Consider the following 13,792-nt stretch of genomic DNA (forward strand, 5'->3'; position numbering starts at 1 on the left):
GATCCAACAGCATGAGATGGGTCCAACAGCGAGGGATGGATCCAACAACGAGAGATGAGTCCAACAGCAAGAGATGGATCCAACAGTGAGAGATGAGTCCAACAGCGAGGGATGGGTCCAACAGCAAGAGATGGGTCCAACAGCGAGAGATGGGTCCAACAGCAAGAGATGGGTCCAACAGTGAGAGATGGATCCAACAGTGCGAGATGGGTCCAACAGGGAGAGATGGGTCCAACAGTGAGAGATGGGTCAAACAGCATGAGGTGGGTCCAACAGTGAGAGATGGGCCCAACAGCGAGAGATAGGTCCAACAGCAAGAGATGGGTCCAACAGCATGACATGTGTCCAACAGCGAGAGATTGGTCCAACACCAAGAGATGGATCCAACAGCGAGAGATGGGTCCAACAGGAAGAGATGGGTCCAACAGCATGACATGGGTCCAACACTGAGAGATGGGTCCAACAGCGAGAGATGGGTCCAACAGCATGAGATGGGTCCAACAGCAAGAGATGGTTCCAACAGCATGAGATGGGTCCAACAGTGAGAGATGGATCCAACAGCATGAGATGGGTCCAACAGTATGAGATGGGTCCAACAGTGAGAGATGGGTACAACAGCATGAGATGGGTCCAACAGTAAGAGATGGGTCCAACAGCATGATATGGGTCCAACAGCGAGACATGGGTCCAACAGCGAGAGATGGATACAACAGCATGAGATGGGTCCAACAGTATGGGATGGGTCCAACAGTGCGAGATGGGTCCAACAGGGAGAGATGGGTCCAACAGTGAGAGATGGGTCCAACAGCAAGAGATGGGTCCAACAGGGAGAGATGGGTCCAACAGTGAGAGATGGGTCCAACAGCATGTGATGGGTCCAACAGCATGAGATGGGTCCAACAGCATGAGATGGGTCCAACAGTGAGAGATGGCTCCAACAGCGAGAGATGGGTTCAAAAGCAAGAGATGGGTCCAACAGCATGACATGTGTCCAACAGCGAGAGATGGGTCCAACAGCAAGAGATGGATCCAACAGCGAGACATGGGTTCAACAGCAAGAGATGGATCCAACAGCATGAGATGGGTCCAACAGCGAGAGATGGATCCAACAGGGAGAGATGGGTCCAACCGTGCGAGATGGGTCCAACAGGGAGAGATGGGTCCAACAGTGAGAGATGGGTCCAACAGCATGAGATGGGTCCAACTGTGAGAGATGGGTCCAACAGCATGAGATGTGTCCAACTGTGAGAGATGGGTCCAACAGCATGAGATAGGTCCAACAGTGAGAGATGGCTCCAACAGCGAGAGATGGGTTCAACAGCAAGAGATGGGTCCAACAGCATGACATGTGTCCAACAGCGAGAGATGGGTCCAACAGCAAGAGATGGATCCAACAGCGAGACATGGGTCCAACAGCAAGAGATGGATTCAGCAGCGAGAGATGGGTCCAACAGCAAGAGATGGGTCCAACACTGAGAGATGGGTCCAACAACGAGAAATGGGTCCAACAGCAAGAGATGGGTCCAACAGCATGAGATGGGTCCAACAGCGAGACATGGGTCCAACAGCATAAGATGGGTCCAACAGCGAGACATGGGTCCAACAGTGAGAGATGGGTCCAACAGTAAGATATGGGTCTAACAGCGAGCGATGGGTCCAACAGCATGAGGTCGGTCCAACAGCGAGAGATGGGTCCAACAGCGAGGGATGGATCCAACAGCAAGAGATGGGTCCAACAGCGAGGGATGGGTCCGACAGCAGGAGATGAGTCCAACAGCGAGAGATGGGTCCAACAGCGAGAGATGGTCCAACAGCGAGAGATGGGTCCAACAGCATGAGATGGGTCCAACACTGAGAGATGGATCCAACAGCGAGAGATGGGTACAACAGCATGAGATGGGTCCAACAGCGAGGGATGGATCCAACAGCAAGAGATGGGTCCAACAGTGAGGGATGGGTCCAACAGTGAGGGATGGGTCCAACAGCAAGAGATGGGTCCAACAGTGAGGGATGGGTCCAACAGCATGAGATGGGTCCAACAGCGAGAGATGGATTTAACAGCGAGAGATGGGTCCAACAGCATGGGATGGGTCCAACAGTATGAGATGGGTCCAACAGCGAGAGATGGGTCCAACAGCGAGGGATGGATCCAACAGCAAGAGATGGGTCCAACAGCGAGGGATGGATCCAACAGCAAGAGATGGGTCCAACAGGGAGAGATGGATCCAACAGCATGAGATGGGTCCAACAGCGAGAGATGGATTTAACAGCGAGAGATGGGTCCAACAGAATGAGATGGGTCCAACAGTATGATATGGGTCCAACAGCGAGAGATGGGTCCAACAGCGAGGGATGGATCCAACAGCAAGAGATGGGTCCAACAGCGAGGGATGGGTCCGACAGCATGAGATGAGTCCAACAGCGAGAGTTGGGTCCAACAGCGAGCGATGGGTCCAACAGCGAGGGATGGGTCCAAAAGCAAGAGATGGCTCCAACAGCATGACATGTGTCCAACAGCGAGAGATGGGTCCAACAGCAAGAGATGGATCCAACAGCGAGACATGGGTCCAACAGCAAGAGATGGATTCAACTGCGAGAGATGGGTCCAACAGCAAGAGATGGGTCCAATAGCATGACATGGGTCCAACAGCATGAGATGGGTCCAACACTGAGAGATGGGTCCAACACTGAGAGATCGGTCCAACAGCCAGAGAAGGGTCCAACAGCGAGACATGGGTCCAACAGCGAGAGATGGGTCCAACAGCAAGAGATGGGTCCAACAGTGAGAGATGGGTCCAACAGTTAGAGATGGGTCCAACAGCGAGGATGGGTCCAACAGCACGAGGTGGGCCCAACAGCGAGAGATGGGTCCAACAGCGAGTGATGGATCCAACAGCAAGAGTTGGGTCCAACAGCGAGGGATGGGTCCAACAGTGAGAGATGGGTCCAACAGCGAGAGATGGGTCCAACAGCGAGAGATGGGTACAACAGCATGAGATGGGTCCAACAGCAAGAGATGGTTCCAACAGCATGAGATGGGTCCAACAGTGAGAGATGGATCCAACAGCATGAGATGGGTCCAACAGTATGAGATGGGTCCAACAGTGAGAGATGGGTACAACAGCATGAGATGGGTCCAACAGTAAGAGATGGGTCCAACAGCATGATATGGGTCCAACAGCGAGACATGGGTCCAACAGCGAGAGATGGATACAACAGCATGAGATGGGTCCAACAGTATGGGATGGGTCCAACAGTGCGAGATGGGTCCAACAGGGAGAGATGGGTCCAACAGTGAGAGATGGGTCCAACAGCAAGAGATGGGTCCAACAGGGAGAGATGGGTCCAACAGTGAGAGATGGGTCCAACAGCATGTGATGGGTCCAACAGCATGAGATGGGTCCAACAGCATGAGATGGGTCCAACAGTGAGAGATGGCTCCAACAGCGAGAGATGGGTTCAAAAGCAAGAGATGGGTCCAACAGCATGACATGTGTCCAACAGCGAGAGATGGGTCCAACAGCAAGAGATGGATCCAACAGCGAGACATGGGTTCAACAGCAAGAGATGGATCCAACAGCATGAGATGGGTCCAACAGCGAGAGATGGATCCAACAGGGGGAGATGGGTCCAACCGTGCGAGATGGGTCCAACAGGGAGAGATGGGTCCAACAGTGAGAGATGGGTCCAACAGCATGAGATGGGTCCAACTGTGAGAGATGGGTCCAACAGCATGAGATGTGTCCAACTGTGAGAGATGGGTCCAACAGCATGAGATAGGTCCAACAGTGAGAGATGGCTCCAACAGCGAGAGATGGGTTCAACAGCAAGAGATGGGTCCAACAGCATGACATGTGTCCAACAGCGAGAGATGGGTCCAACAGCAAGAGATGGATCCAACAGCGAGACATGGGTCCAACAGCAAGAGATGGATTCAGCAGCGAGAGATGGGTCCAACAGCAAGAGATGGGTCCAACACTGAGAGATGGGTCCAACAACGAGAAATGGGTCCAACAGCAAGAGATGGGTCCAACAGCATGAGATGGGTCCAACAGCGAGACATGGGTCCAACAGCATAAGATGGGTCCAACAGCGAGACATGGGTCCAACAGTGAGAGATGGGTCCAACAGTAAGATATGGGTCTAACAGCGAGCGATGGGTCCAACAGCATGAGGTCGGTCCAACAGCGAGAGATGGGTCCAACAGCGAGGGATGGATCCAACAGCAAGAGATGGGTCCAACAGCGAGGGATGGGTCCGACAGCAGGAGATGAGTCCAACAGCGAGAGATGGTCCAACAGCGAGAGATGGGTCCAACAGCATGAGATGGGTCCAACACTGAGAGATGGATCCAACAGCGAGAGATGGGTACAACAGCATGAGATGGGTCCAACAGCGAGGGATGGATCCAACAGCAAGAGATGGGTCCAACAGTGAGGGATGGGTCCAACAGTGAGGGATGGGTCCAACAGCAAGAGATGGGTCCAACAGTGAGGGATGGGTCCAACAGCATGAGATGGGTCCAACAGCGAGAGATGGATTTAACAGCGAGAGATGGGTCCAACAGCATGGGATGGGTCCAACAGTATGAGATGGGTCCAACAGCGAGAGATGGGTCCAACAGCGAGGGATGGATCCAACAGCAAGAGATGGGTCCAACAGCGAGGGATGGATCCAACAGCAAGAGATGGGTCCAACAGGGAGAGATGGATCCAACAGCATGAGATGGGTCCAACAGCGAGAGATGGATTTAACAGCGAGAGATGGGTCCAACAGAATGAGATGGGTCCAACAGTATGATATGGGTCCAACAGCGAGAGATGGGTCCAACAGCGAGGGATGGATCCAACAGCAAGAGATGGGTCCAACAGCGAGGGATGGGTCCGACAGCATGAGATGAGTCCAACAGCGAGAGATGGGTCCAACAGCGAGAGATGGGTCCAACAGTGAGAGATGGGTCCAACAGCATGAGATGGCTCCAACAGCGAGAGTTGGGTCCAACAGCGAGCGATGGGTCCAACAGCGAGCGATGGGTCCAAAAGCAAGAGATGGCTCCAACAGCATGACATGTGTCCAACAGCGAGAGATGGGTCCAACAGCAAGAGATGGATCCAACAGCGAGACATGGGTCCAACAGCAAGAGATGGATTCAACTGCGAGAGATGGGTCCAACAGCAAGAGATGGGTCCAATAGCATGACATGGGTCCAACAGCATGAGATGGGTCCAACACTGAGAGATGGGTCCAACACTGAGAGATCGGTCCAACAGCCAGAGAAGGGTCCAACAGCGAGACATGGGTCCAACAGCGAGAGATGGGTCCAACAGCAAGAGATGGGTCCAACAGTGAGAGATGGGTCCAACAGTTAGAGATGGGTCCAACAGCGAGGATGGGTCCAACAGCACGAGGTGGGCCCAACAGCGAGAGATGGGTCCAACAGCGAGTGATGGATCCAACAGCAAGAGTTGGGTCCAACAGCGAGGGATGGGTCCAACAGTGAGAGATGGGTCCAACAGCGAGAGATGGGTCCAACAGCGAGAGATGGGTACAACAGCATGAGATGGGTCCAACAGCGAGGGATGGATCCAACAGCAAGAGATGGGTCCAACAGTGAGGGATGGGTCCAACAGCGAGAGATGGGTCCAACAGAGAGAGATGGATCCAATAGCATGAGATGGGTCCAACAGCGAGAGATGGATTTAACAGCGAGAGATGGGTCCAACAGCATGGGATGGGTCCAACAGTATGAGATGGGTCCAACAGCGAGAGATGGGTCCAACAGCGAGGGATGGGTCCGACAGCAGGAGATGAGTCCAACAGCGAGAGATGGGTCCAACAGCGAGAGATGGTCCAACAGCGAGAGATGGGTCCAACAGCATGAGATGGGTCCAACACTGAGAGATGGATCCAACAGCGAGAGATGGGTACAACAGCATGAGATGGGTCCAACAGCGAGGGATGGATCCAACAGCAAGAGATGGGTCCAACAGTGAGGGATGGGTCCAACAGTGAGGGATGGGTCCAACAGCAAGAGATGGGTCCAACAGTGAGGGATGGGTCCAACAGCATGAGATGGGTCCAACAGCGAGAGATGGATTTAACAGCGAGAGATGGGTCCAACAGCATGGGATGGGTCCAACAGTATGAGATGGGTCCAACAGCGAGAGATGGGTCCAACAGCGAGGGATGGATCCAACAGCAAGAGATGGGTCCAACAGCGAGGGATGGATCCAACAGCAAGAGATGGGTCCAACAGGGAGAGATGGATCCAACAGCATGAGATGGGTCCAACAGCGAGAGATGGATTTAACAGCGAGAGATGGGTCCAACAGAATGAGATGGGTCCAACAGTATGATATGGGTCCAACAGCGAGAGATGGGTCCAACAGCGAGGGATGGATCCAACAGCAAGAGATGGGTCCAACAGCGAGGGATGGGTCCGACAGCATGAGATGAGTCCAACAGCGAGAGATGGGTCCAACAGCGAGAGATGGGTCCAACAGTGAGAGATGGGTCCAACAGCATGAGATGGCTCCAACAGCGAGAGTTGGGTCCAACAGCGAGCGATGGGTCCAACAGCGAGGGATGGGTCCAAAAGCAAGAGATGGCTCCAACAGCATGACATGTGTCCAACAGCGAGAGATGGGTCCAACAGCAAGAGATGGATCCAACAGCGAGACATGGGTCCAACAGCAAGAGATGGATTCAACTGCGAGAGATGGGTCCAACAGCAAGAGATGGGTCCAATAGCATGACATGGGTCCAACAGCATGAGATGGGTCCAACACTGAGAGATGGGTCCAACACTGAGAGATCGGTCCAACAGCCAGAGAAGGGTCCAACAGCGAGACATGGGTCCAACAGCGAGAGATGGGTCCAACAGCAAGAGATGGGTCCAACAGTGAGAGATGGGTCCAACAGTTAGAGATGGGTCCAACAGCGAGGATGGGTCCAACAGCACGAGGTGGGCCCAACAGCGAGAGATGGGTCCAACAGCGAGTGATGGATCCAACAGGAAGAGTTGGGTCCAACAGCGAGGGATGGGTCCAACAGTGAGAGATGGGTCCAACAGCGAGAGATGGGTCCAACAGCGAGAGATGGGTACAACAGCATGAGATGGGTCCAACAGCGAGGGATGGATCCAACAGCAAGAGATGGGTCCAACAGTGAGGGATGGGTCCAACAGCGAGAGATGGGTCCAACAGAGAGAGATGGATCCAATAGCATGAGATGGGTCCAACAGCGAGAGATGGATTTAACAGCGAGAGATGGGTCCAACAGCATGGGATGGGTCCAACAGTATGAGATGGGTCCAACAGCGAGAGATGGGTCCAACAGCGAGGGATGGGTCCGACAGCAGGAGATGAGTCCAACAGCGAGAGATGGGTCCAACAGCGAGAGATGGTCCAACAGCGAGAGATGGCTCCAACAGCATGAGATGGGTCCAACACTGAGAGATGGATCCAACAGCGAGAGATGGGTACAACAGCATGAGATGGGTCCAACAGCGAGGGATGGATCCAACAGCAAGAGATGGGTCCAACAGCGAGAGATGGGTCCAACAGAGAGAGATGGATCCAATAGCATGAGATGGGTCCAACAGCGAGAGATGGATTTAACAGCGAGAGATGGGTTCAACAGCATGGGATGGGTCCAACAGTATGAGATGGGTCCAACAGCGAGAGATGGGTCCAACAGCGAGGGATGGATCCAACAGCAAGAGATGGGTCCAACAGCGAGGGATGGATCCAACAGGGAGGGATGGTTCCAACAGCGAGAAATGGGTCCAACAGTGAGAGATGGATCCAACAGCATGAGATGGGTCCAACAGCGAGAGATGGATTTAACAGCGAGAGATGGGTCCAACAGAATGAGATGGGTCCAACAGTATGATATGGGTCCAACAGCGAGAGATGGGTCCAACAGCGAGGGATGGATCCAACAGCAGGAGATGGGTCCAACAGCGAGGGATGGGTCCGACAGCCTGAGATGAGTCCAACAGCGAGGGATGGGTCCAACAGCGAGAGATGGGTCCAACAGTGAGAGATGGGTCCAACAGCATGAGATGGCTCCAACAGCGAGAGTTGGGTCCAACAGCGAGCGATGGGTCCAACAGCGAGGGATGGGTCCAAAAGCAAGAGATGGCTCCAACAGCATGACATGTGTCCAACAGCGAGAGATGGGTCCAACAGCAAGAGATGGATCCAACAGCGAGACATGGGTCCAACAGCAAGAGATGGGTCCAATAGCATGACATGGGTCCAACAGCATGAGATGGGTCCAACACTGAGAGATGGGTCCAACACTGAGAGATCGGTCCAACAGCCAGAGAAGGGTCCAACAGCGAGACATGGGTCCAACAGCGAGAGATGGGTCCAACAGCAAGAGATGGGTCCAACAGTGAGAGATGGGTCCAACAGTTAGAGATGGGTCCAACAGCGAGGATGGGTCCAACAGCATGAGGTGGGCCCAACAGCGAGAGATGGGTCCAACAGCGAGTGATGGATCCAACAGCAAGAGTTGGGTCCAACAGCGAGGGATGGGTCCAACAGTGAGAGATGGGTCCAACAGCGAGAGATGGGTCCAACAGCGAGAGATGGGTCCAACAGCAGGAGATGGGTCCAACACTGAGAGATGGATCCAACAGAGCGAGGTGAGTCCAACAGCATGAGGTCGGTCCAACAGTATGAGATGGGTCCAACAGTGAGAGATTGGTCCAACAGCGAGAGATGGATCCAACAGCAAGAGGTGTGTCCAACAGCGAGGGATCGGTCCGACAGCTTGAGATGAGTCCAACAGCGAGAGATGGGTCCAACAGCGAGAGATGGGTCCATCAGTGAGAGATGGGTCCAACAGCATGAGATGGTTCCAACAGCGAGAGATGGATCCAACAGCATGAGATGTTTCCAACAGCATGAGGTGGGTCCAACAGCGAGAGATGGGTCCAACAGCGAGAGCTGGGCCCAAGAGCGAGAGATGGGTCCAACAGCGAGAGATGGATCCAGCAGTGAGAGATGGGTCCAACAGCAAGAGATGGGTCCAACACTATGAGATGGGTCCAACAGCGAAAGATGGGTCCAACATCGAGAGATGGATCCAACAGCATGAGATGGGTCCAACAGCGAAAGATGGGTCCAACATCGAGAGATGGATCGAACAGCATGAGATGGGTCCAACAGCATGAGATGGGTCCAACAGTGAGAGATGGATCCAAAGCATGAGATGGGTCCAACAGCGAGAGATGGATCCAACAGGGAGAGATTGGTCCAACAGTGCGAGATGGGTCCAACAGGGAGAGATGGGTCCAACAGTGAGAGATGGGTCAAACAGCATGAGGTGGGTCCAACAGTGAGAGATGGGTCCAACAGCGAGAGATGGGTCCAACAGCAAGAGATGGGTCCAACAGCATGACATGTGTCCAACAGCGAGAGATTGGTCCAACTGTAAGAGATGGATCCAACAGCGATAGATGGGTCCAACAGGAAGAGATGGGTCCAACAGCATGACATGGGTCCAACAGCGAGAGATGGGTCCAACAGCGAGGGATGGGTCCAACAGCATGACATGGGTCCAACACTGAGAGATGGGTCCAACAGCGAGAGATAGGTCCAACAGCATGAGATGGGTCCAACAGCGAGAGATGGTTCCAACAGCATGAGATGGGTCCAACAGTGAGAGATGGAACCAACAGACAGAGTTGGGTCCAAAAGCGAGTGATGGGTCGAACAGCATGAGATGGGTCCAACAGCATGATATGGGTCCAACAGCGAGAGATGGGTTCAACAACGAGAGATGGATCCAACAGCGAGAGATGGATCCAACAGCATGAGATGGGTCCAACAGTATGAGATGGGTCCAACAGTGAGAGATGGGTCCAACAGCATGATATGGGTCCAACAGCGAGAGATGGGTCCAACAGCGAGAGATGGATACAACAGCATGAGATGGGTCCAACAGTATGGGATGGGTCGAACAGTGAGAGATGGGTCCAACAGCAAGAGATGGGTCCAACAGTATGGGATGAGTCGAACAGTGAGAGATGGGTCCAACAGCAAGAGATGGATCCAACAGCGAGAGATGGGTCCAACAGCAAGAGATGGGTCCAACAGTGAGAGATGGATCCAACAGCATGAGATGGGTACAACAGCGAGAGATGGATCCCACAGGGAGAGATGGGTCCAACCGTGCGAGATGGGTCCAACAGGGAGAGATGGGTCCAACAGTATGGGATGGGTCGAACAGTGAGAGATGGGTCCAACAGCATGAGATGGGTCCAACAGTGAGAGATGGGACCAACAGCATGAGATGGGTCCAACAATGAGAGATGGTTCCAACAGCGAGAGATGGGTTCAAAACCAAGAGATGGGTCCAACAGCATGACATGTGTCCAACAGCGAGTGATAGGTCCAACAGCAGGAGATGGATCCAACAACGAGACATGGGTCCAACAGTAAGAGATGGATCCAACAGCATGAGATGGGTCCAACAGCATGAGATGGGTCCAACAGCGAGAGATGGATCCAACAGGGAGAGATGGGTCCAATCGTGCGAGATGGGTCCACAGGGACAGATGGGTCCAACAGTGAGAGATGGGTCCAACAGCATGAGATGGGTCCAACAGTGAGAGATGGGTCCAACAGCATGAGATGTGTCCAACAGTGAGAGATGGGTCCAACAGCATGAGACGGGTCCAACAGCGAGAGATGGATCCAACAGCGAGAGATGGGTCCAACAGCATGAGATGGGTCCAACAGCGAGAGATGGGTCCAATGGCATGAGATGGGTCCAACAGCATGAGATGGGTCCAACAGCGAGAGATGGGTCCAACAGTGAGAGATGGATCCAACAGCGAGAGATGGGTCCAACAGCGAGGGATGGATACAACAGCGAGAGATGGGTCCAACAGTGAGAGATGGGACCAACAGCGAGAGATGGATCCAACAGCGAGAGATGGGTCCAACAGCGAGGGATGGATACAACAGCGAGAGATGGGTCCAACAGCGAGAGATGTGTCAAACAGCGAGAGATGTGTCAAACGGCGAGAGATGGGTCAAACAGCGAGAGATGGGTCGAACAGCGAGAGATGGGTCCAACAGCATGAGATGGGTCCAACAGCATGAGATGGGTCCAACAGCGAGAGATGGGTCCAACAGCATGACATGTGTCCAACAGCGAGAGATGGGTCCAACAGCAAGAGATGGATCCAACAGCGAGACATGGGTTCAACAGCAAGAGATGGATCCAACAGCATGAGATGGGTCCAACAGCGAGAGATGGATCCAACAGGGAGAGATGGGTCCAACCATGCGAGATGGGTCCAACAGGGAGAGATGGGTCCAACAGTGAGAGATGGGTCCAACAGCATGAGATGGGTCCAACAGTGAGAGATGGGTCCAACAGCATGAGATGTGTCCAACTGTGAGAGATGGGTCCAACAGCATGAGATGGGTACAACAGCGAGAGATGGATCCCACAGGGAGAGATGGGTCCAACCGTGCGAGATGGGTCCAACAGGGAGAGATGGGTCCAACAGTATGGGATGGGTCGAACAGTGAGAGATGGGTCCAACAGCATGAGATGGGTCCAACAGTGAGAGATGGGTCCAACAGCATGAGATGGGTCCAACAATGAGAGATGGTTCCAACAGCGAGAGATGGGTTCAAAACCAAGAGATGGGTCCAACAGCATGACATGTGTCCAACAGCGAGTGATGGGTCCAACAGCAAGAGATGGATCCAACAACGAGACATGGGTCCAACAGTAAGAGATGGATCCAACAGCATGAGATGGGTCCAACAGCATGAGATGGGTCCAACAGCGAGAGATGGATCCAACAGGGAGAGATGGGTCCAACCGTGCGAGATGGGTCCAACAGGGACAGATGGGTCCAACAGTGAGAGATGGGTCCAACAGCATGAGATGGGTCCAACAGTGAGAGATGGGTCCAACAGCATGAGATGTGTCCAACAGTGAGAGATGGGTCCAACAGCATGAGACGGGTCCAACAGCGAGAGATGGATCCAACAGCGAGAGATGGGTCCAACAGCATGAGATGGGTCCAACAGCATGAGATGGGTCCAACAGCGAGAGATGGGTCCAATGGCATGAGATGGGTCCAACAGCATGAGATGGGTCCAACAGCGAGAGATGGGTCCAACAGTGAGAGATGGATCCAACAGCGAGAGATGGGTCCAACAGCGAGGGATGGATACAACAGCGAGAGATGGGTCCAACAGTGAGAGATGGGACCAACAGCGAGAGATGGATCCAACAGCGAGAGATGGGTCCAACAGCGAGGGATGGATACAACAGCGAGAGATGGGTCCAACAGCGAGAGATGTGTCAAACAGCGAGAGATCTGTCAAACGGCGAGAGATGGGTCAAACAGCGAGAGATGGGTCGAACAGCGAGAGATGGGTCCAACAGCATGAGATGGGTCCAACAGCATGAGATGGGTCCAACAGCGAGAGATGGGTCCAACAGCATGACATGTGTCCAACAGCGAGAGATGGGTCCAACAGCAAGAGACGGATCCAACAGCGAGACATGGGTTCAACAGCAAGAGATGGATCCAACAGCATGAGATGGGTCCAACAGCGAGAGATGGATCCAACAGGGAGAGATGGGTCCAACCGTGCGAGATGGGTCCAACAGGGAGAGATGGGTCCAACAGTGAGAGATGGGTCCAACAGCATGAGATGGGTCCAACAGTGAGAGATGGGTCCAACAGCATGAGATGTGTCCAACTGTGAGAGATGGGTCCAACAGCATGAGATAGGTCCAACAGTGAGAGATGGCTCCAACAGCGAGAGATGGGTTCAACAGCAAGAGATGGGTCCAACAGCATGACATGTATCCAACAGCGAGAGATGGGTCCAACAGCAAGAGATGGATCCAACAGCGAGACATGGGTCCAACAGCAAGAGATGGATTCAGCAGCGAGAGATGGGTCCAACAGCAAGTGATGGGTCCAACACTGAGAGATGGGTCCAACAACGAGAGATGAGTCCAACAGCGAGAGATGGGTCCAACAGCATGAGATGGGTCCAACAGCGAGACATGCGTCCAACAGCATGAGATGGGTCCAACAGCGAGACATGGGTCCAACAGTGAGAGATGGGTCCAACAGTAAGATATGGGTCTAACAGCGAGCGATGGGTCCAACAGCATGAGGTCGGTCCAACAGCGAGAGATGGGTCCAGCAGCGAGGGATGGATCCAACAGCAAGAGATGGGTCCAACAGCGAGGGATGGGTCCGACAGCTTGAGATGAGTCCAACAGCGAGAGATGGGTCCAACAGCGAGAGATGGGTCCAACAGTGAGAGATGGGTCCAACAGCATGAGATGGTTCCAACAGCGAGAGATGGGTCCAACAGCATGAGATGGGTCCAACAGCATGAGGTGGGTCCAACAGCGAGAGATGGGTCCAACAGCGAGAGCTGGGTCCAAGAGCGAGAGATGGGTCCAACAGCGAGAGATGGATCCAGCAGTGAGAGATGGGTCCAACAGCAAGAGATGGGTCCAACACTATGAGATGGGTCCAACAGCGAAAGATGGGTCCAACATCGAGAGATGGATCCAACAGCATGAGATGGGTCCAACAGCGAAAGATGGGTCCAACATCGAGAGATGGATCGAACAGCATGAGATGGATCCAACAGCATGAGATGGGTCCAACAGTGAGAGATGGATCCAAAGCATGAGATGGGTCCAACAGCGAGAGATGGATCCAACAGGGAGAGATGGGTCCAACAGTGCGAGATGGGTCCAACAGGGAGAGATGGGTCCAACA

This window comes from Chiloscyllium plagiosum, unplaced genomic scaffold (assembly GCF_037043375.1).
Source record: "Chiloscyllium plagiosum isolate Xiang-an unplaced genomic scaffold, Cpla_swu_hap1 HiC_scaffold_13, whole genome shotgun sequence".
Taxonomy (NCBI): domain Eukaryota; kingdom Metazoa; phylum Chordata; class Chondrichthyes; order Orectolobiformes; family Hemiscylliidae; genus Chiloscyllium; species Chiloscyllium plagiosum.